This window comes from Rattus rattus, chromosome 3 (assembly GCF_011064425.1).
Source record: "Rattus rattus isolate New Zealand chromosome 3, Rrattus_CSIRO_v1, whole genome shotgun sequence".
NCBI classification, from domain to species: domain Eukaryota; kingdom Metazoa; phylum Chordata; class Mammalia; order Rodentia; family Muridae; genus Rattus; species Rattus rattus.
Genome location: NC_046156.1, coordinates 38614066 through 38637950, shown reverse-complemented (window position 1 = coordinate 38637950; position 23885 = coordinate 38614066). Strand labels below are relative to the sequence as shown.

Sequence of the window (23885 nt, the reverse complement as noted above, 5' to 3'; positions counted from 1 at the left end):
ATGGTGTGAGTCAGCACATGGGTGCTTTGAGTAGAACCCTGATCCTCTGAAAGGAGAGTACGTGCTTTTAACTGCTGAGTCACCTCCCCAATCCCCAATATTTTATACAGATTTATTTTCTGTTTTCTTGGGGTATATGATGACAGTATTTCTCTGCAGAGAATGGGGTTCCATTTATAACTAAACAAAGAGTACCATATATTCACGCTGTGGCTTCTATTAAAGGCTCTGCAGACAGAAGCTAATTAAATTGTTCTATCTCAGATCTGCTTCTTAGTAAGCAGCTGCGTGCTTAATCAGTCATGTCAAATCAAGGACTCATCTAGAGATTTTTTTTTAAATGTCCCACAGAAAGCTAAGGCCTCTTGGTAGCAGCAGTTGCCCCTGTCTGTTCACTTCTGATGCCAATCAGAGGATGGAACGGTAACAATGGACAGAGAAAATGACGCCTAATATTAGCCTAGAAAAAGGGCCGTTGCGGACTTGGCAATCACTAAGCATTGGAAACCACAGCGAGAGTGGAGAAGCATTAAGCCTCATTCATGTACCTCTGCATGTGGCCAGCAGCTGGCAGGAGGCAAGGAAGCCGTCCCTAGTGGGAGCTGTCCTAGAAAAGAGCAGCTGAAACACACAGGGAAAGTGTACACACCTGTTGAGAAATTAAGTCTACCATATAGTTAGCTGTCTTGATTCACAAGAATTGTAGACACTAAGAAAACTTCCATGGTCTTAGGTCACCTTAGCTTACCTCTCTCCCCTCACTAGGAGAGCCCTCCCCCTGCAGGAGAACACTCATGAGAGTGGCATGGGCCCTGAAATAGCAAAGAGGGTCGTTCACAACTTCACTTCAGAGAACAATACAGCCAACCTCTGCCACCTGTCAGCTGTATCCCAGGCTTTGGGCTTGTGTCTGGAGTGCTAACGGGAGGAGACTTGTGAGCCAGGAGGGAGGCAAGGATATGTGTTTAAAATCCTAAAGCTCGGGGTGCACCCGGATGCTCCTTTCTCACTAGGAAATAGTACCCAGCAGACATACACAGTGAGTGGTATTCAGTGACTTGAATAAAAGAGTGTAAGGGAAGAAGACATCCTCTTTGGGGCGAAAGGGGCACACAGGAGTGCAGAGGCCAGAACACAACCTTGGATGTCATTCCTCAGGAGCTGTCTTGCCTGTATTCTTTTTGAGATATAATGTCTCTTTGGCCAGGACCTAGCTCAAATAAGCTACACTACCTAGTCAGTGAGCCTGTCTCTTGTCTTCCTAGAACTGACATTTTTTTTTCTTTAAACAAGGATTCTGAGAATCAAACTTAGGTCCTTATGTTTGTCTGGTAAGCACTTTACCAGGTGAGAGCCATCTTCACAACCCAAAACCTTCCCTTCTATTGAAATCCCAATGATTTGAGGCAGAAGCTCCCACAGCTCAGTTCCCCTCAGGGTGTTTAGAACCAACTCCTCGCCCACAACCATAACGCAGACCCTCATTCCCTCCTCTGTTCATTATCCACTGGTAAGTAGAGGGGTTTCTGAGGGAATAGATTTGAATCAGCAAAGTCGTCTCCACTCAGGCATGCAAGTAAACATTGCCTAGACGTGCAGTGCTAAAAACCCTCCGAGGGGCATAGGGTAGGGCTGTGTGTTTGTCTTTAAGAGCAGCGGGGCAGAAGGAAGCGAGAACAATGCCTCGCTCATGCTTAGCATTCCTTTTCCATCCCTAGCAAGCTTCCTTCCCTGTTTTCCACATTTATTCCAGATGCACAAGTCAGCCAATTCCCAGTTGTCCCTCTCTTCTGATAGAAACATTTCTGCTCATTTCACCTAGAAAATGAAGGCTACCGGGCACACTCTCTTAACCTGATACATGTCTGCTGCCTCGCTGTAGCCGGAACCTCCTCTCTGCACACTAAATTCTGCCTGGTTATGCATTCCTCATGCCTAACACAGCTCTGGTTATGTGCAGCTCTGGTACTCAGCCCCAGTGTGCCAGCGCACCAGTGCTGGATGGTTCCCTATGTAGTCACACAGGTCCCCAAGACTCTGTGTCCCCAGATGAGCTGAGCCTAAAGCAGCCCTTCCTCCAAGGCTTCCTAGCTCAGTGAATGGCACTATCTCACCTCCCACTTCCCATCTCTCAACCTACATCAGCTTGGCCATCCCTGATGCCTTCCTGTGTCACCAGTGACAAGGTGGCAACTTTAAAAGACTAGAGGATGTCAAACAAAAGGCAAACTTCTGAACATTTCTCGTGGTGGATTTATGACTAATTTGAAAAAGAGTGACTGGCTAACAAAACTTGGCAAATCCTAAGCTAGTTGGTGGATCATATAAAGAACTGGATTTCTCCTGGCTGACATGATGGCTACCATTCACAAAGAAAAATTATGATAGGGTAAACTTAAGAAACACACACACCAAGAGACAGACAGACACAGAGATAGAGTGCCTCAATAGTGTATCAATGAGAGGTAATAAACCATGCACAAGGAAACAAGCTTCAAACTCACTTAAAATCAGCCTAGGTAAAGTATAGCTTTCTGTCAAAAGTCTGAGTGCCCTTTTACCCAGAATTAATCACACAGTAAAGAACTATTAAATTTGTCTAACTAAAGCAGTGGGTTTAGAAATAAACCACGTCATGAAGAGTTAATGAGCTTGGGAAGGAGATTTCTTAGTAAGGACTCAGGAGGTTAGTGGTCTCGCCCTGGTTTCTGAACCTTAGCACCGTATACACCAGGCATAGTGCTAGATGCCTGTAACCCTAGCACGTTTGTTAGCTGTGTAATTTGACCTCAGCATCCTTCCCTTAACTGAACTTTTGGTTCCCCACCTTATATCAAGCACAGGCGCAAACCTGACATGGCTCTCAAGGGAGCATAATTCTGTCCCTTAGAGGGCTAAGGACGATTCTGAGCATATGGGTCCCACTAGGTGGCTTCTGCTTCCATCAGCCTACAGAAAAGGAAATCCCAGGCCCTGGTGCTGCTCCAGCCAAGAGAGCTGAGGGCCTCCACCAAGTCTACCAGGAACCTCTCCTCTCTCTGCCACAGTGTCTCTAATCATAACACACTATCTTTGCCTGCCTGGTCTACAATTTTAAACTCCCTCCTCTGTACTACAGGGCACATTTCCCTTCTTCTACTTCCTGACTGTGTGCAGTGTGACCAGCTTCTTCATGCTTCAGCCACCGTGCCTTTGTGGTCATGATGGACTCTACTCTCAAGCCGTGGGCCAGAATAAACTCTTGTTTCTGAAGCTGCTTTTGCTGGGTATTCTGACAGAGCAGTGAGAGTTTAACTGCTACAGCTGCTGTGCCTTTTCTCACAACTGCATTCTCTTGCTCTAGCCACTGCATATCAGAGTTCTAAAGCCAGGTGACAGTGGCCAACACATTTAATCTCATCACTCTGGAGGGAGAGGCAGGAGGACCTCTGAGTTCAAGGTCAGCCTTGTTTACAGAGTGAGTTCCAGGACACACAGAGAAACCTTGTCTCAGAGAGAGAGAGAGAGAGGGGAGAGAGAGGGGCGGGGGGGGGGAGGGAGAGGGAGAGAGAGAGATCAGAAAAACAAAAAGACAACAGCAACAACGAGACGAGCTCTAGAAAGGTTTGTCCATAAATATCTTACCACCATTTTCCATCTCACTTTTCCTTTTTCTTTTAAAGCATTTTTTATAGATTTATTTTATTTATGAGTACACTGTAGCTGTCTTCAGACACACCAGAAAAGGGCATCAGATCTCATTACAGATGGTTATGAACCACCATGTGGATGCTGAGAATTGAATTCATGACTTCTGGAAGAGCAGTCATTGCTCTTAAGCACTGAGCCATCTTTCCAGTCCCCCATCTCACCTTTCAGCCACACCATCCTTATCCTTCTGTCCTCACTCTCTGGTACCAGCCATTCCCCAGTGGTAGCTCAGCCCTGCCTCCTGCACACAGCATTCATCCTGCTGCCCTCCCAGCAGCAGACTTCCTGGTTGGTCCTCCTGTAAACTCTCTGTGTCTTCCTAGCCCCATGCTTCCCAGCTCAGCCATTAAATAAGAGAATTCTCTAAGCCACTTGGCCTCCTGCCGTCTAACTTGCCCAGGGTGAATCGACCAACACAGACACCTATAGCTTTAGTCACCATTTAGATGGAGAAAACTGAAGCTTAAAACCTCCATTCCCCAGAGCGCTTGAGGCCTGAGGTGCACAGAGCCAGCTGCTCCCTGCCCTTACTACATGGGACCATCCTGTGGCCATCTCAAACCAGCTCACAACCTGGCCCCTAAAGGTCATCTCAGTGTCACCTGCTCTGGGAATGGCCTTCTACTACGTTACCATATCCTGTCTACTCTAAAGTCCTATAGATTTTGCTCCTTAAATAGCTTTCAAATGATCTATTTTCTCCCCTAGCTACCTCATCGCTTTTCTGGCACATCCCCACACTCCTTACTGTGAAGGACTGAAGGGCTCAGGGGACTCTTTGGTGAGATCATCTCCAATCATGGCACCTCTGAGTCCATCCTCACAATCCTCATGTCCCTGATGCTCCCCTAAGGAAGGCTTTGCCTCATCTCCAGGCTCCCTCTCTCCCTCCACAAGGCCTTCGTCCATCCTATTCCCACACTCCCAATGTCATTCCGCCCTCACCTCCTCATAGCTGAGGTCGAGTCTCCCATAAGCACACATTTATTCAATGTCTGTTAATAAAACAATGTTCACAGACACTCATATTCTTTCTGTTCAATTTACTGTTTGATATAGTTATTTATTCTTTGAGAATTTCATATTTTCCTCCTCCCCCACCCCAACTTATCCCTAGATCTTCCCATATATAAACCTCCCACTCCTAACTTCACGTTGAGAGTGTGCAGCCCACATACTGACCAACCCAACAAAGTCCTCCCAAAAGCCACACACACCTGAAGAACTCTTTCCTCCCCAGGAGCTGCTCTCCTCTCCACATTCCTACTGTGTGAGTGATTTCCATCCTTCAAGAACTTTATCATCTACCATCTATGTTCTCAGTTGACAACCTAGCTATCACAGCATAAATGTATGGTGACTTCAAAAGACCTCATTATTAAACATGTCCAAAAGCAGAGTGCCAACATAGATGGGGCAATACAACAACAACAACAACAACAACAACAACAACAACACAACACTATCCCACCTTTAATTCCCTCCACTCACCATGACATGCATTCCAAAGTCTCATGTGTACGAATAACAATCTACACTGTGTTTTCGAAGTCTGATCAACCGCCCAGGTATTTATGCACTTATTAACATTCTCATGGGCCTAACATGTAGGACTGAAGTCTTCCCTGCAAACTAAGTCATGAGTAAGTAAATGAACAGGGGATGAGCTACTTACCAAGACCTGTCTAAATGCTGACACAGCGTCCACAACTGACCACAGGTTTGATGATTTCTATGTAAAGATTAACCCACACTTTGACTTTTCATTCATGAGGCCCAGCAAGCAATAAGGCAAATAACCACGAACATCTCAGCCAACTACAGTTACAATTTTTGTCTTTATTTTTGATTTTTAGGTGGCATTTGGGAATCAATCTGGGGCTTCATATATGCAAAACAACCGCTCTCAACTCAACTCAAGCTACCTCCAACTCTCTTTTCTCTTTTCAAAAGGAAGAATCTAAGTTGCTTGTTGGCCTTGAACTTGTTCTGTATGTTCTGGCATCAGCCTCCCAGGTACCTAGGAACACTGATTTTGCCAGTAGCCTGTGCACCTCATGCATGCCTAGTACTCAAGGAAGTCAGGAGAGCGTTCAAATCCCCTGGCACTAAGAACAGTTGTGAGCCAACATGCAGGTGCTAGGAAGCAAACCTGGATCTTTTGGTAGAGCAGTCAGTGCTCTTAAAAGCTAAGGGGTTTCTCCAATCCTTTGTTTTATTGTTGTTAAATTATGCCTTGTCGGCTATATGAAAAATTTAGGAGAATTACATCAGGTATGTCTCTGTTTTCTTCTTTTCTGAGCAAAGTTAAAGAGCCATCATCAGCGTCACTGCTAAAGTCTGCAGGGCCTACAATCAACAGGCAATACATCGATCACACAGATACATGGGTCCTAACAAACATCTCTCTGTGTCTGTGTGCGTGTGTATACATTCAAAGGATGAAACCCAGGACCTTGCACGTACTGCGTGACCTCTCTACCTACCACTAAGCTATGCCCTGGACCTTTCCCCTTTTTTCTAAGGCAGGATCTCACTAAGTAGGCCTGGTCACTATGTAGACTACTCACTTCCTGACATCTGCCAAGGTGTTTGCCACTAAACCCAGCAATGGCACTGCCTTTTAACCAGAAGTCATTGAAGGGAAAAATGGCCTACAGGAAAAGCTGAGGGACCCTAAGTTAAGTCCCTACTTATCTGAAACATGTGATCTCCATTAGGGTTTAACAAGGAAACGGCTCACTGCTGCAGAAAAAATTTCTCCACGGCTCGCTCTTCCCTGAAGAGTCAAACACTACGGGGGGAATAAGGAGGTCATTTACGTTTGCTCTCTAGTCCCTCACCCTGTAACTGACCTACCCAGCGAGAATGAATGCATTCTAAAGAAACAGGGGCTCAGACTGTTGATGAATAAACCCAAGAAATTAGTATTTCCTTTTCTGCTGAAAGAAAACGGAGGACACCAAAGAAGGAACCTGCCTCCAGGAGAAAGAGTTACAATTGTGAGAGGACAATGGTGGGCAGGAGAGCACACCTTATGCTATTTAAGCCCTGTCCTCACGTCAGGACCTCCAGGAGATGGACTGGGGAAGTCCCTGGATCTCTTCCCAATGTGGTCACTTTCAACAAATCTCCTTGTCCTGCCTTCCACTATTAATGTGGCTCCTTTGGTTAGTTTTGTGAGGGTGGGGAGCCAACCCCGGCTTGCTGGAGCACAGACTGTGACCCCCTGAGTCTGGGAACAATCTCCCAACCTTTTTGTCCCCAACAGCATGCAACAGAATTTAAGTGGAAGATAGATTCTTCAATTCTTCCTGCTGCAGACCCTGGCAACTAAGACTTAGCAGTTGTGTTAATAACAACAAAATGTAACACGCCCTCACAATTCCGTCATAAGTTAAGCACAGGAGCGCAGGAAAGGCAGAAGCTAGTCCCTAATGGGAGCGCTGTATGGGTCACCCAGGGAGTATCTGTGCCAGCTCTAGGTGGCCCCACCTTATCCACAGGTCAGAGAAAACTCCTGACAATTCCTATCTCTACAGAAACTCTCTTTAATCAAAGATCTTATCTGACATAAACCTGTCTCTTCGTTGCTATCTTAAATGCCTTCTAGGACTTTCTCTGATCTCTGCACAGTGCAGTTTCTATGGTCATTTCTATTGTATTTATTTACTCATTTGCTGGGAGGGAGTGAAAGGAACTTGGTAGCTTGGAACAAACTAGTAACTCAAGGCAAAGCTCGAATTCCCTGCAATCCTCCTGCCTCTGGCACCCAAGTGCGAAGATTTCAGGGATGAGCCATCACACCCATCCTGAGGTCTTTCTGTAGTTTATTATAATAGAAGACGTTTTCTGATAAAGATTTTCTTAAAGAGCTAGCTCCTGCCAAAGTTGTCCGACATGGCAGATGTGAGGTGCCACCATCCCTGCTCCCTCTGATCAGGTTTCCTTCAGAGGTTATTAACTGGGATTTTAAATAATTTCTATTTTATCATCCTTGACTGCACTTTATATGCTTTAGGTTGTTTGGGGTCTTCCTTGCTTGCTTGCTTGTTGTTCAGTCCTCAAGATGGAACCTAGGAGCCTGCACATGCTGGGCAAGTACCCTGCCCCTGTACCCAGTCCCCGGCCTCTTTGTGCTTTCTATTTGGAGACAGACTCTAAACTGCCCAGGTGGCCCTGAACTTCCCATCCTGGCGGCCCCATTCCGATTCCTGTTCTAGCTTTTATCTTAGAAATAAATGACGCCCAGTATTTACGTGTTGCAGGTCACCCTTATCTTTTGCCATATCTGGTTGTGTTCTTCCTGCTTTTTATTTTCGGCAGCTGACATTTGTTCCCAAGACTTTGCAGGAATGCCTAACAAGAAATATGGTCCCTCCCGGCAAGAACCTCCTTACCAGTTCTCCCTTCATCCCACTGCTCCTACCCACCCCCAGGACATCCAGCTGAGTTTCTAGGGCCCCCGAGGCTCAGAGTACACACGTGATTTATGGGATCAAAGTTGTTTTCTCTCAGCTCACCCTACTTAAAACTCTTTTCTTTTTATAAAGAAGCTTTTGTTCTTTAAACTTGAGTTCCGATTAGAGCTGCCTTTTCGGATAAACCAGAACATCTTGGGGGGTTGGGGGGGAGAGTAATTAGGACGTCACACTGACTGCAGTTTCTGGCACAAATCAAGATGCAGGCTTAAAGCTGGTACCATTTGAAAGCTAGCCTTTAATAAAATTAACATTTCCAATGTGATGCTAGGCCTGTACGGTAAGAGCCCTGCCGCTGAGGGACAGGTGGCCAAGCATCAGCTAGGAAGGCTGGAAGCCAGAGTTTTCTTCCAAGCCTCTGCTACGCTTATTTTCAAATCAGTGCCCTTCCCTTCCCAGAGAGAGATCCCAGCAGGAGCTGCTGGCTTAGAACCTCTTCTGGCCCTCTGCCAACACCATGAAATCAAGGAAAAACTGGACAACACACAAGTTTTCCCGAATAATTTCTTCTCTATTTTAAGGGAGGAGAGAGGGGAGAGAGACAGGATTGGAGACCTGCCAAGCTTCCCAGGAAGTCAGAACCTAAAGAGCTGGGAGAGTCTTCTCACCACACAATCAGCAGTCCACTGGCCACAGGCACGTCCTGGGCATGCTGGGAATTAGCTAAGGCAAGACCCTGCCTCCTACCTTCCGCTTTCCTTTTCCTTGCTGCTCCCCTCAGGAGAGTACTAACTGGGGTTAGAGAAGCTGAAGGGCCAGCTCGATGGGTTTGGAAGACTTACTCCATTTAGCAAGAGAGAACTAGATTTGTTAAAAATTATACACCCTGGGCAGATCAGGCATGGGGCACACACCTTTAAACCCAGTACTCTTAAATTCCAGGGAGGCAGAGGTAGGTAGATCTCTGTGAGTTTCAGAACAGCCAGAGCTACATAATAAAGAAACCCTTTCTGAAGAAGAAAAAGAGGAAGTAGTAGTTATCCTCTGTAACTTACAAATTATATACAATAGGCATGCATAACAATGCCTATATTACCAAATGTTTCTGTGGTTTTAATGCCTTAATAGTCACCATTACAGTACACAATACATGTAGTGACATAAAGTAGTAAGCTTTAATGGCCACCAATCACTTTGTAATTTGACACACTACCACTCCCAACCAGATGGAGTCTCTACCTTCATCACCTGGGCTGGCCTTGCCACCGGCTGATACACGGAATACAGCAGAAGGGAAGGCCTGGGAGCTATAGAGCAGAAGCGGCTCTCACAGCAACTGTCAATGCCTGCTCTTCATGCTCCTGAACCGGTGTGCTGGCCATGAGCCCACGAGGAGGAAACTGAGGCTGGAAATTGCCTCCAACACTCAAAACCAATGACTAGCCACACGAGCAGGCCATCCGGGATCTTCCAGCCTGTATTAGTCAGGGTTCTCTAGAGTCACAGAACTTACAGAATGTCTCTATATATTAAGGGAATTTGTTGTGATGACAAATTTGAATTTGTCTTAGTCCAACTGCCCCAACAATGGTCAGCTGTGGATGGGAAGTCCAAGAATCCGGAGTTGCTCAGTCCCACAAGGCTAGGTGTTTCAGCTGGTCTTCTGTAGAAGTAGATTCCAGCAGACGGGCTGGCAAGTAAGTGCAAGTCCTCGGGAGAAGAGGGAACTGTCCTTCTTTGAATGTCCTTACATAATCTCCAGCAGGTGTGGCCCAGATTAAAGGCGTGTACTACCGCTCCGGGATCTGCAACTTGCTTTGTCCAGGCTGACCTTGAACTCAGATCTCCTTGCCTCAGTCTCCTGGGATTAAAGGTGTGTACTACCTTGCCTGGGCTTAAGCTTTTCATGGCCACTATGCCTCAAGAGCTCCATGCCAAGATCCCGGTGAGAAACTTCCAGCCTCAAGATCTGGATCCCAGGTGAACCCTCCAGTTCAGAGTCGTAGTTCATCCAGATAGAGTCAAGTTGACAACCAGGAATAGCCACTGCAGTTCCCCTCTGAAGGCCTTCCTAGCCACCCCCGAGAAATAACACTGTTTTAAGATGTTCGACCAAGAATGGAGATTCCTATGTGATGGCACATGCCTGTAAGGCATACAAGACTGGCAGGAGGATCCGGAATGCAAGGTCATCCTTGGCAATACAGGGATCTAAAGCCAACAGAGGCTATCAGAGAGCCCCTCTAAAAACAAAGTAAAATAGAGCCTGACTAGGTATAGTGTCTCATGCCTTTAATTCCAGCACTGGGGGATGTAGAAGCCAGCCTGGTCTACATAGTTTGCTCCAAGCCAGTCAAGGATACAGTGAAGGGGTTGGGGATTTACCTCAGTGGCAGAGCACTTGCCTAGCAAGCGCAAGGCCCTGGGTTCGATCCTCGGCTCCGAAAAAAAAAATAAATAAAAAATAAATAAATAAGGATACAGTGAGACCTTGTCTTTAAAAGAGAAAAGAATACACACACCACACAGTGCTTAGTACTATTAAGTCCTTTCCTAAGCAAGAAATATCACACCTACCCTCTCTGTTAGCCCTGAACCATACAATCTGACATTGTCTAACTCCATTAAATCATTCTTTTTCTCCTGGGTCTAAAAGTCCTAAAGCTCATTTATATTGATGATCCGATTTGAGTTTGGTGGTTTAAATAAGACTCTCAAAGCACGAAGAGACAGCCTATACAATGGAAGGACATCTTTGCTAGCTATACTCTAATAGGGGATTCTAACTGTATTAATAATAACTCAAAATCAAGCACCAAGAAAGCCAACCTACGAATGTGTAAGTGAACCAGACAATTCTCAAAGTACAAACGGCCAGTAAATACATGGGGGACATGCTTAGTCATCTCGAAAACACAAATCAAGCTATGAGACTCTACCTCAGCCCCGGCCTAAGAGCTAACGTCAGGAAAACAAAGAGAAGGTAGTGGGGGTGTGGCCCATGTGGAAACTCACTGTTGGGGATGTAGGTTACGGAGACCACTGAGAGAATCAATATGAAGGCTCCTCCAAGGCCTAAAAATAGAACTTCCATGTGATTCCGCCATACTACTCCTGGGTATATACCCAAAGGAATCTTAAGTATAAATACCAGAGATAACCTGCCCATCCATATTTACTGTAGCACTATTCCCAGTACCCGAGGTGAAATCAACTGAGGAGTCCATCAACAGATGGAGAAACATGGTAGACATACACAGTGGAATTCTACTCAGCCATGACAAAGAACAAAATTATACCATCTGTGGGAAATGGGTGGGACTAGAAACTGTCATACAGTGTAAGCCACATTCAGAAAGACAGATCTTGCATGTTTCCTCATGTGTGGCATGGAGGGTTTTTTGTTTTGTTTAACGTATATGAAATGAAAGCAGACAAGGAGAGGACAAGACTACAAGGGAAACAAAAGAGGATAATATGTGGGGAAAATAACAAGTAGCCTGAATCAGTGTACTCTGCTCACACCCCCTCCCAGTATCTGAATCCCCCTCCCTGCCAGAGAAGCAGGATGATCTGAGAAGGAATAATGTTTCTAAAACAAAAAAATGAGACAGCCAAGGGCTTACACATTCTTAGGTAGCCTTTTCTTCTGCTACCTAAGGGTCATTAAAACTACTAAAAGTACACTGAACAGTTTCTCTTCTGACCTCTTCCTATGAAAATGCCTTCCCCTAGCACCAGCTCTAACTCCCCTATTAGCCAATAAACTGCTTACCGACCTGACTCAGCATCCAGCGTGGAACCTGCCAGGCGGCCAGACGCAATGTGTGGATCTTGTCCCTGTGTTGTTTCTCGGCGTTGTTTGAGACAGATTCTACCGAGCGCTGGCTGTCCTGGAGTTCCCTATGTAGACCAGGCTAACCTTGAGGTTAAAGGTGTGTGCCACCACACCCAAGAGATATGGGGATTTTTAACCATTTCATAGCCTACTGAGTTAATATGCAAGTCGGAGAAGATGCTTCATTAACATCACAGTTTAACTACAAATCTCACATTTGAATTCATTAATCACGGTGAATCATGCAAAAGGAACTAAGGGTAGCCCACAGCCTTGGTCATGAAGGGCTTGGCTCGATGATGCAGGTCTCTAATTCCAGCTACCTGAGAGGCTGAAAGGAGGATCACAGGTGACCCCTGCCTGGGCTACAGAGATCTATTGAGGGAGTGGTTACTGAGACAAGTATTTGGTAACTACAGAAGCTCAGATCCTGGTGACTTCTGAGGAGTCAAGGTCCCGGCTTTATAAACTAGGATCAGGCTAACATACTCAAGTCATATACTGTGCACTGCCTGGTAAAAAAAGACTATCCAGGAAGAAGATCACATTGCTATTTATCCTGATCATGTGTCCCTTTAGGTCCTGTTAAAGCTATTTCTGGGTTAAGCCTATGAACTTACACCTCACTCTACTGACCTTTCCCTGAGCGCCCCTGGCTAGCACCGAAGAACTTGATCCGAGGAGGCATCAGAAAGTCAAGCCGCTAGGTTTTACTGTATGAAGCACAGATGGTTGGTATGTTCACCAAGCCTCTGCAGGTATGGTGTTGCCAATTAAAAACTCAAACGGAGATATCTGCCTTATGTAGGTATGTGTGAATGTGTATGTGGAAGCCAGGAGTCCACGACCTGTGTCTTTCTCAATCACTTTCCCTCTTGTTTCCAGACAGCAACACCCACTGGAACTGGAGCTCAGGGACTGACTAGACTAGCTGGCCAGAACCACACTCCTGACCTCCCAGAACCCTCAGAACCAGCAACAGTCCGGGCTCTCTGCTCCAGTCTCCCAGCCCAGGATCCTAAACTACTGGAGTATTACAAAGCAGACCTTGCAGCAAGAGAGAGCAGGAGTTTATGATACACCAGGCAGCCTCACTCACACTTCATTGCTTTTATGCTTTGTTTACCCCTACGTTTAGTTTATGTTGCTGTAGTGTATATATCCTTTCAAATTGTCCTAAATCCCTTCTCTCTCTCTGCCCAGTTCCAACACTGTGACTGAACCCAGGACTTTGATATATATATACATACACACACACACACACACACACACACACACACACACACACACACATACACACACACACACACAAGGTAAGCTTACTATTACTGAGCTACATTCCAATTCATTCATGTATGTATACATGTATGTATGTATGTATGTATGTATGTATGTATGTATGTATCTATCTATCTATCTATCTATCTATGGCAAGATCTCATACAGCCCATAGTGGCCTCAAACTTCCTTATGCAGCAGGGCCTGCCCTTGAATCCTGACTCTCCTGTCTCATCTTTCCAAGGGCTATGATTGTGGGTATGTGTCACCACCCCTGGTTTCCTTTTACCCACTTTTTATTTTGAGATGGAGGTCTTACTAAGTGGCCAAGACTGGCCTCAAACTTGCAGTGCTCTTGCCTCAGACTCCCAAGTACCTAAGATTACATAGCAATGTGCCACGCCTGCTTGGGAAAACATGTATTATCTCGGGCCATCCGAAGGCATTATCGAGTTCTCCAAATCCTCGGTCTTCAGGGTTTGTTTCTGAGATGTGAATCTAGGAGTTGCCAGAACGCCGCCTCTGCTAAGGAGATGAGTCTTTCCTCTCTGCCACCCACTCCGTCTTTATCTGGCCCCACAGCACTCCATTTTTCTACAAACCATCTTTCTGGCAATATCCAGGCTTTCAAAAACATGAGAAGTGGGCCTGGAGAGGTGGCTCAGTTGGTAAAGAGCCTGCTACACAGTCATGAGGATCTGCGTACATTTGGATCTCCGGCCTCCCCTGGAGAGGCGGCTCCCACCTACAGAGATAGAAGGATGGCGGAGGCTCTCTAGCCAGCTAGTTCAGCCAAACACTGAGCTCCGGTTACAGCGGTGATGCTGTCTTTAAAACCAGGGTGGAAAGAGCCAGGCAGGTGTGATAGAGGCCAAGCCTTTAATCCTAGCCTTTGGAAGCAGACAGATCTCTATGAGTTCCAGGCCAGCCTGGTCTACAATAGTGAGTTCTAGAACAGCCAGACCTACATAGTGAGACCCTGTCTTGAAAACAAGCAAACCAACAAGGTAGAGAGTGACCGGTAAAAACAGGATGTGGACTGCTGGCATGCACACACACATGCATAGCAAGCATTAAAAGCTGGCCAGAGGCAAGCATATGTCTGAACTCTCCTTCTCTGCAGAGTGAGTTCCAGGACAGTCAAGGCTACACAGAGAAATCCAGTCTGGGTGAGGAGAAAAAGACAAAAAGGAAAAAAAGAAAAAAGGCAAATAAATTATAAAATGTGATGTGATTCTTAAGTGTCCCAATATTTTTACATGTATTAGAGCAAGCATGTTAATCAAGCAAGACTAGTTTTTAAAACTGTTGCTAAAATGCAAGTTAGGGTGCTTTTGAAGTTTAATAATAAAAAAACCTAAAAATGCATCAGTGAAAACTCCTTCTTGCTGCCATTCTATCAAATAAGCACACTAAGCATCCCAAGTTACGCTTTTCTTTTCCTTGGTAGTAATGGGGGCTCAGCCTATAGCCTTACAGAGCTGTCTCCCCTACTGTGTGCAGCCTCAGCCCCAAAATAACATCTTTCAATGGATTTCTAAGTACGCTTGGAGAGAATTAAATAAAATGAGCCTAACCAAGGTATACTCCCTCTCTATGCCCCCAAACTGAAAGTTAAATTAGAGCCAACATAGAAAACTCATCAGCGTATAGCTGTCTCTGGAGTCTGTGATCCAAAACTGGGCTCACAGGAGTAGCTGGACAGAAACCCTAAGTTGGAGGATATGAGATGTTGATATTAATGAAACCTGGATCGAAAGCACTGGACAAAGGTCAGACAGGTTTAAAAGGGGAGGGGAAGGGGGTGACATTAAACACCTAAAAAATTTCACCTGCAGTCAGAAAGGTACAACAGGATCCAGAGGATCCAAAAGGAGGATCCAACTAGGTCAGATGTCAATGACAAAATCTAGCGGTAACTAAGCAACAGGTTCTGATACCCGTGTACTTTCTCCGGTTGCTTTCTTTTACCTGGTGGTGGGAGTGTTAGGTGGTGGAAGTCAGATGTTAATTGTTAGGGAAAAGGGAAATCAAAAGCCTGAAGAATAGTTTCTGCCTTTGACCAACCCCAGGGCACACGGCAGCAGAATCAGCTGCCTGACACTGGTTGAGGCAGAAGCTTGACTTGGATCATGGACCATAAACTAGGCCTCTGAGGAAGTCCTGATAGCCTAGCCGAGTTATAGACGAGAATGAGAATCCTGTTCCAATTCCTGGTGAGGCGAGCAGCCAACTTCTTACTCAAGTGCAAGCAGCAAGGGAGGCTTAGGAACAACGCACCCCCTGAGCTTTGCTCAGAACTTCTCGGAGCCAGGAAGTGTGAGCCTCCTACTCATCCTTCCCACATCTGAGCCCCTGCTCCCCTAGGCGGCCCACAGAAGTGGACATGACCTAAATCCATCAGCTATTTTGTTCTGGCCCGTTTGTTTTCCTCACAAACTACAAAGAAAAGGCTCTTGCTCCAAAGAAATCTGCTTTGAAATCCAAATGCAGAGTCCTTTCCACGCTTCGTCCCCCTCACCCTTCCAAAGCAACTGCTTGGCTTTGCAGTGAAGGAACAAGTGGGAAGGAAGTCCCTGTCTGCCCCTACCCCATCCAGCTGCCTTTGGGCTCTGCGTCTCATACCCTCACACACTAGACAGGTCCCACACGCCCTTCCGTCCACAGACAGACCCTGATAGCCCTCACACCCCCTCCAGTATCTCTAGGCCACCCCGCCCTACCCTACTTGGTTTTCCACTGATTAAACAAACGGCAGACTAGAGGTTAGGAGTTTTCCAAAAACTGCAACTAGAAACAGAACAAGAATAAAAACTTATTTTAGATACTCATACACTTATTTGTGTTCTGGGTTTCAAAATAAAAAATGCACTTTCTGGTGTCCTGGCCCAGTAATGTTTGGAACACTGCTCCTATCAGGTCTAGGGCATTGGTCCCACTGTGCAACCCCTCCTTTCTCCCACGTGGTTTAAGCTCTGGGCAGGGGTGCAGCCATCTTCAGGGACTACACTTTCAAGAGCACTGGGCTGTCATACCGCCTTACAAGCTCCTCCTGTATCCACAGGATTACCTCTTCCTAAATACAACCATGTCATCTGAGCAAAGAAACCTCTTTTCTAGTGCTGCTTTATCTTGGCTTCGCCTGGTCTGGGATCTGCAGGCCTTTGAAGGAAAACAGGCCTCAGAGCAGCAGGGTTCCATTTCTCAGTGAGCCACCTTTCACGCTTAACAGAATACACTGACAAAGTGCTCTGGGCTCCATTATGAAAGTACCTCATTTTCCTGATGGGACGTGTTCCTAACAGATAGTTACGTGTCCTGTAAATATAGCTGTCCTTACCACCCAAAGTCTGTTTGCCATCCCAAGGACAGATGGGATGTCCACCTCCCATACTGCTCTTTTTCCCCCCCTCACAGGGCAAGGGGAAGTAGGGAAGAGAATCAGGAAACCGTCTGCACTTGCTGGGATCCCCACCTTGCTCAAGGACGATGGCGCAGGCCATAACTCGCATAACTCTGCCCTCCAGGCAGCCCCCCTTGTACATATATGGCCACTACTCTAACTAGTTCACTATCTTCCTCAAAAGAAAAACTGTAGAAAAAAAAAACTTTTCTGCATCTCAGTGTAAACTGTTCAGCTAACCCTTGATAGAAAAGGTCAACTGAATCTTTAATCTGTAAGACAGCACATTAACTTGGGAGCAGGGTGGAGGGAGATTTGAGGTCTGAAGGGTTTACGAACTTAAACTGCGTGGTGTCCCCTAATAAATGGGGCTTTGAGAGGGCACAGGCGTGCCAGGCCTCCTTTAGCGCACCAAGGGAGGGGAGGGAACAGGTCTGGTGACTATAATACAACTGCCCTTGATGGTGAGGGACAATAAATTCTCAAAGAGTGACAGAGCAACCTCAGACTCTTCTACTTCCTCTTTGCACCCCAGCCCTGTCCTTCCTCCCTTCAGAAACCCAGGCTCCTTTGCTCCATTGGTTATGTTAGTCTGGGAAGGTGGCCATCCCTTCTCCTAGGACCCTTCTGCCTTCCCTTTGCAGGGAGAGTCCTTACCCAGCTTAGTGCAGCAGGACTTCTCAAAGCTCAGCCCTCAAGGGGCTTCTCTTGATAGTCCAGTGGAACCCCTCCAGTGGAGATTTCAACACACGACGCAAGAGCAGGCCGATCCATGCACCCTGACCCCGTGAGTCTATTCAGAAAATGCTCAGCAAATGTCCGTCTTTGGTGACTGATGTTTCAAGCCTCCGACAACTGTCATCCCTAGTCACCTCCAGGTGAATGGAGGACTTTAGTGACAAGAGCCATAATTCTTTCTTTTCCACCAAGGGGTGAAAGCTTTTACTGGAAGGAGCAGAAGCACAAAGCTAATAATAATGACTAAGCACCCAGAGCACAGGCATCCAGCCCAGACAGACAGAACTCATGGAAGACGGCACCACAGAGAAACACTGGACAGAGGCAGTGTGGTGAAAGAGGAGTTGCATGGATCCACGGAAAATAAACTCTCTGGATCGTCGCTCAGCCCAGGGAAGCAGACTCCACTACTGGCCTCAAGTTTTCTGACATTGCCAGTATACATTTCTCATTTCATTTCATCCATACAACGTAAGGAAAATAGAAACAAAGAGAAAAGATCTTGACCCTGACGAAACGTGGGAAGTAGGTCTCCTGAATACACTGACTTAGAAACTACTTATAAATATTCCCCTTAGGACTACATGTTCAGGCAGAAGCATTTCACCTTAAAACATCCCCCTCCTAGATACGTTTTGATTTTTTCAATTATCTGACTAGGTAAACGGTTTTACTAAATAAAAATGACAGACATGTCTACTATAAACATCAATTTCCACCATCTGCACAAACTCACATTGTCTCCAAACCGGTATCTGAATTAATTTAAAAATCAAAGATTACTTTTTAATATTTTGTAATTTTACATACACATACCCACTGGCCCCCAAATGTTTACAAATAAAACAAAAAACAAAACAAAAAACAGGCCAGTCTTATGAACTTAACTCAAAACCACTTTCACAGACGCTGCCCTACCATCTTGGAAAGGTGGGAAAATAAATACTGGCATTAGAGACCCTATTTTCTGCCAGGGTAAACTAAGGTACTTAGTTTAATCAACTTGCCAGGGGGTTACAGTGGCTGGAAAGGGAAGCCAATTCTCCCTCCACTAGACTTCAGCACTTGGGTGGCTAAAAAAAAAAAAGGGACCCACTAGAGAGCTGCGGAGGGTAAATAAAAGCTATTTGTTTTAGAAAGAGGATGGAGAGGAGGGGGATACCACTTGATGCTCCGGACCTACTTGAAGGAATGCGTCTCCCGCAGGCCCAAATATTGCACCCACCCGCTTTGGGCTCAGACCTCTCGGATGCCGCTAGCCAAACAGGAAAGCCGGGGGACCGGCGGACCAAGCTGCCCGAGAGAACCGAGTGGACCTCGGGCCGGCCCGGGGGGACGGCGGGCCCGGGACATCATCTGTTCCTAGCTAAGCGTCGCGGGGCCGGCGGCAGGAAGGATGCTGCGCCGCCTCACACCTGCGGGAGCCTCCCGCGCGCTCCCACCCGCCTCAGGCGCCCGAGCTCGGCCGCGCTAGGCCGGTGCGACGCGGCGCGGTGCCCGAGGCTGCGCTGGGCGAGGCCGCCCTCCTCCCGGATCCCGTCCAAACGGCGTCACCTGTGCCCGGTCCCGGGACGCCTCCCGCGGGCGGCGGCTGCGCGGGGCGGGGAGAGCGCAGCGGGGCTCACAGGCGCCTGGTCATCCAGCCGGCCCGAGGGCTGCGCCGGCCGGAGCCACGCGCGAGATGCTCGCGGGAAGCCGGGGGAGCCTGGAGGAGCTGTCGCCGAGGCTCGCGCTGCCGCCGCGCCCGCCCGGACTGCGGGCTCGGGTTACCGCAGAGCGGCTCCTTAAAGGGGACGCGGCCGCTCGGACTGGGCTGGCGCTCGCCGCGGCTCCGACCCCAGGCCAGAGTGGGCGGGGCCCGCAGGCCGCGCGTGGGGCCCACCTCCCGGCGCTGGAACTTGGGTCGCGGCGGGGATTCGGAGCCGCGAGCTTCGGCGGGGAACTGCGATGGAACCCTGAGAGCTCACACCTCGGCCCGGGTGCAGTGTGCGGTTCGCGGGCTTTCCCAGCAAGTCACAGACCTCACGAGTGGGGAGAAGTATGTGAGTCCGCCCCCGCGGCGGTCAGCGCCCCGACTCGCCACGTAGCCAAAACCCTTTTCCAATGGTGAATTCTGCTTTATATGCCCAGACACTATGCAAAAGATCGGCATGGTTTGCTTTATCGAGAAGGGGATGAAAGGGCAACTGATGCTTTTTTTTTTTTTTTTTTTTTCTGCCACGTCTGACACGGCCAAAGTCGAGCTCCGCCCTGTTCTGGTTTGAGGCTGCAGGTGCGAGCCAAACCGTGTAGGAGGCACATGTGTGGAAGAGGCGTGATGTCTCAGAGCAGCTTCTTCCCAAACCCCTAGAGAACACCCTTGAAGGACCGCAAGCAGTCAGAGTGTAGCTCCTGCCTAGCATGTCCAAGGCCCTGGGTTCGATTTCCACGTAATAAAAACGGGTACACTAGCAATCCATCTGCATCGTGGGCCCCTCTGTAGTCAGGATGTTTAAATAGGACTGGACTGTTTGGGGGATTTTACGCGTGTGTATGTGTATGTGTATGTGTATGTGTATGTGTATATGTATATGTATATGTATATGTATATGTATATGTATATGTATGTATCCCAAATTGCCAAGTCAATAAACTGTGCTTTCTGACCTGCTGTATCAACAAGATAGAATTACCTGGAATAAAACTAAATAAGCAGAGGTACACACAAGCTATATAATTTACAAAAAGAAAGCAGTCACACGTCCTATTTTTGGAAAGAGGTAAATTCTACATAAACCGAGTCACTTGGAAAGTCCACCATTAATGACATAGGGCAGTTTGTGAGAATTGCCTATCAATAAAACTTACATATTTGACCTAATATGTATGCACACAGGAACCATCTGCTGCTGATTTAGGCCAGAAAATGCACACATAAATCTCACACCACATCTGTATTTATATTCAACATGGAAAGCAATAGAACTGAAATCCTATTTATTTGAACCTGGAGTTCTTTTTTAGCAAGGGAGAGCTGTCTTCAGCTAACTGGACTAGCCAAGCTCTCTGAAGCTCACTTCATCTATAGAAATGGAACAATTCAATTATTTCTGAAAGCCCCCCAGTCTGGGTGGAACCACGGAGAAAACCTCTACTAGCTAAACGGTCAGAAAAGCAGCCAGGAAGACCAAGCAGGTTGTCCCCCGTGCTCTGCCTAAGAGTATCAGCATTCCAGGGCAGCAGTGCCGTGGCCACGCCTGTTTCCTCACAGATATTTCACAACCCGCATAGCCCCTGGTTGTTTTTGCTTTGCTCCATAGCTGCTTCATGTACTCATAGCGCTCATCTCATAACTGTGTGGGCATGTGATGGTTATAGGCAGATATCTATAGGGTCAGTTCAGATAGGACAGATTTCACAGCGCTATCTCAGGACTGTCATCTACAGGCACTTGTCCTATCTGATCATCGTTGGTCAGTTGCTCTGTTCTCTTCTGATAAACGCATCATGACTACCCTGAACATCTATAATCCTCTAGCTCCAACAGTAATTAACCAAAAAGCCACGTAAACCTATGGAAATACACTATAGACATATGGATGCCCCACTACTCTTCATAGGCTTCTATAAACGCATTGCCAAGCTTCAAGAGCATATTGAGATTACATAGTGACTACATCACAGACAAAGACTGAGACCTGAAATACTAGTCGAATCTCAGAACTTACTTTTCTCCCCCTACCCCCACATTTGAAACGATCTCTGCTAGCCCAGGCTGATGTCTAACTCCTGTAAGATCCACCTTAATACATGCTCAGATCGAATGTTAAATTTTAAAAAAGTGATTTTAGGAGAGAATATACCTATTGTAATTTTCTGAAGTTTTTTTATGCAATTTAATTTCTTTAGATGGGTCATTTCAATTATTCACTTTTAAATCCTAGTTACTCAACAAAAACTACCTCAAAATTCTGTGTGAAGTCCCGCATTTTTAATGTGTTACATCAAAGCTAAATTGCATTTTTATGCTTTTTGATCATAGAAACAGCTCAAGAGAAGTAAAAATATTTATTCATCTACTCTTAAAGACTGGAGAGATGGCTCAGCAATTAAGAGCACTGGCTGCTCTTCCAGAGGCCCTGGGCTCGATTCCCAGCACCCACATGGTGGCTCATGACCGTTTATATGGGGGTCTGATGTTCACTTCTGGTATGCAGCTGTACAGGCAGCAGAGTACTCCCATACATAAAATATATAAACAAATAAAAATTTAAAAAAAAATAAAAATTCAGGTTGGGGATTTAGCAAGGAAGGCCCTGTTCAGTCCCCAGCTCCAAAAAAAAAAAAAAAAAAAAAAAGAAAAGAAAAAATTCTCTTAAATGATGCAAATTTCCCTGGTGAACTAGTTTTTTTAAAAAAATCTAAATAGAGCTGATTGTAAAATTGAGACTGAAAACTACTTTGTTTTTTAAATAACAATTACTTTGTTTTTTAAATAACAATGGAGCTCAAGAAAAATCGCTCAGTTCTCTTCTTCCTGTTCCAGAGATGGAGCCTAAATGACACCACACAGTCTGATCAGAAAGTTTGGGCTAGAGCTGGAAACCTGCCTCAGAGGCAAAGCCCTTGCCTGGCATGTAGAAGGCCCTGGGCTCATCTACAGCACAGGAGTGGAAGGGAGGGGAGGAAGAAGAAAGGTCAGAGGGGCAGGGTTTGGGGGCGTGACTCATTTAGTAACAAAAAAATGAATAACTGCTCTAGGAGTTTTAGTATATCAAGAACTTTTTCCCAAATGTTATGAGTATTTATTTAAAATTACTTTCGATTGTGTTTTAGGAAGAAAATATTTGAAGATATTAAGAAATGTTATCCCTGTGGGGGTAAAATTCTGAGTAAGTTTTGAGTTCTTTGTGCTTACATTATGTTTTTCTCCCTGAATATATGTGTATTGACTTTGTCTACATTTTATTTTTGATGAAGTTCATTTAAAATTTATATGAAATTTTATATATGAAATTTTAAAATGGTTCCTAAAGCTTCAAGTAAAAGCTCTGGCCTAGGCTGGAGAGGTGGCTCAGTGGTTAAGAGCCCTGACTGCTCTTCCAGAGGTTCTGAGTTCAAATCCTAGCAGCCACAGGGTGGCTCACAACCCTCTGTAATGGGATCTGATGCCTCTTCTGGTGTGTCTGAAGATAGCGACAGTGTACCCACATCCATGAAATAAATAAGTCATTTCTTTAAAAAAATGGCCTACCTACTTCTCACCTGGCCTCAGCCACATTCCTCAAACTCTGCTACGGATTCCGAATTTTCTAATATTATTCTATGTTTCTCTAGAGATTAACTGACATCTTGTCACAGTATTTGAGGATCTAATTCTTTCCCCCAACACCACTGCCACCACATCCCTGAACACCTGCCCCGCCCTTGCTCCCAAATTAGCCTCATCAGAATCAATAAACAGTAATTAGGGTTCACCTCATCCTGACCAGGTGAACAGAACTCATTGCCAAGGCAAGCACCGTGCATGATAACATTTTTCTTGAGTGCCCTGGGGGTGGGGGGATGTTTAATAGCGGGCATGGCCTTTTTGGGTTTTTAGAACATATATCTAACCTAAATGCTATCCGATTAGTTTTTTTTTTTTTTAACATATCCATCCAATCCCATCAGTAACATCCTCCAACACCCACACATGTCGCTCTAACTCCATTCTCGTTTTGCTGAAGCACCAACTCAGCAACCTTCCTCAGAGGACTGCTCAGAAAGCAGAGTCCGGAAAAATGTCTATTTCCTGTTCCCACAGCTGATGCCTCCACGGTTCCTATAGTTCCTCTCTGACTCCTTTTTCTCCCTAGACATTCCCATTATGCTTGAAAGCCTGAAGCATCCCAACAATGTATCTTAGAATGGGTCCTTTTTTCATTGGTTATATTGAACATTAAGGGATTTTATCTTATCTACGCTTTTCAATTTATGCCCCATTTTGGTGAATTCTTGGTAGCAGCACATTAGCGTGTCTTTTATTCTCTAAATGCATTGTCCTTTCATCCTTTCCTGATACAGCACTCACTTGAAAAGCTGGGTGTGCTGGCCCACCTGCAGCCTCGGGGCTGGGGGGCAAGAGGATCCCAGGGGTTCACTGGCCATCTATTTTAGCCAAAAAGGCAAGTTCCTGCTTCTGTAAGAGCCACCATCTCAAAGGGAGGCAAGGCAGAGAGCAGTAAAAGGCAAGCAAGGGCAACCTGACCTCTGACTCCATATGCGTGTACACAGGTGAACACACCTACGCACAGAGGTAACCAAGCAAAGTGTTCTACTTGACCCACCTTCAGCTCCTATGGCTCAGCTCTTGCCACAATTCCGGAGCCCTTGGGCTTTTCATGTCAAAGTCTGGGTGGCTCCTAGACACCAAGAACATCTGTGCTTTTCTACTTTGACACTTAACTCTATTTTGCAATTAACCTTTAAGCTCAGTTCACCCAGTGTTGACTTTATCTCATCATTACCTTAGCCTGTCTTTGCCACCTCTCCACGC

At 46.2% G+C, this 23885-nt stretch overlaps 1 protein-coding gene across 3 annotated transcripts in view; it reads right to left on the bottom strand.

Moving 5' to 3' along the window:
* The window catches only part of LOC116896312 (TLC domain-containing protein 4), a 50598-nt gene extending 31086 nt beyond the window's left edge, over positions 1-19512 (bottom strand). The window contains exon 1 of one of the 3 annotated variants that reach the window (XM_032897401.1): positions 19390-19512. The gene's annotated coding sequence lies outside the window, so the exon portion shown is untranslated. Of the gene's footprint in view, positions 1-18922; positions 19041-19389 lie in introns of those variants that run through there. The other 2 variants (XM_032897400.1, XM_032897402.1) reach the window with 2 other exon arrangements.
* Positions 19513-23885: the final 4373 nt, after the last annotated feature.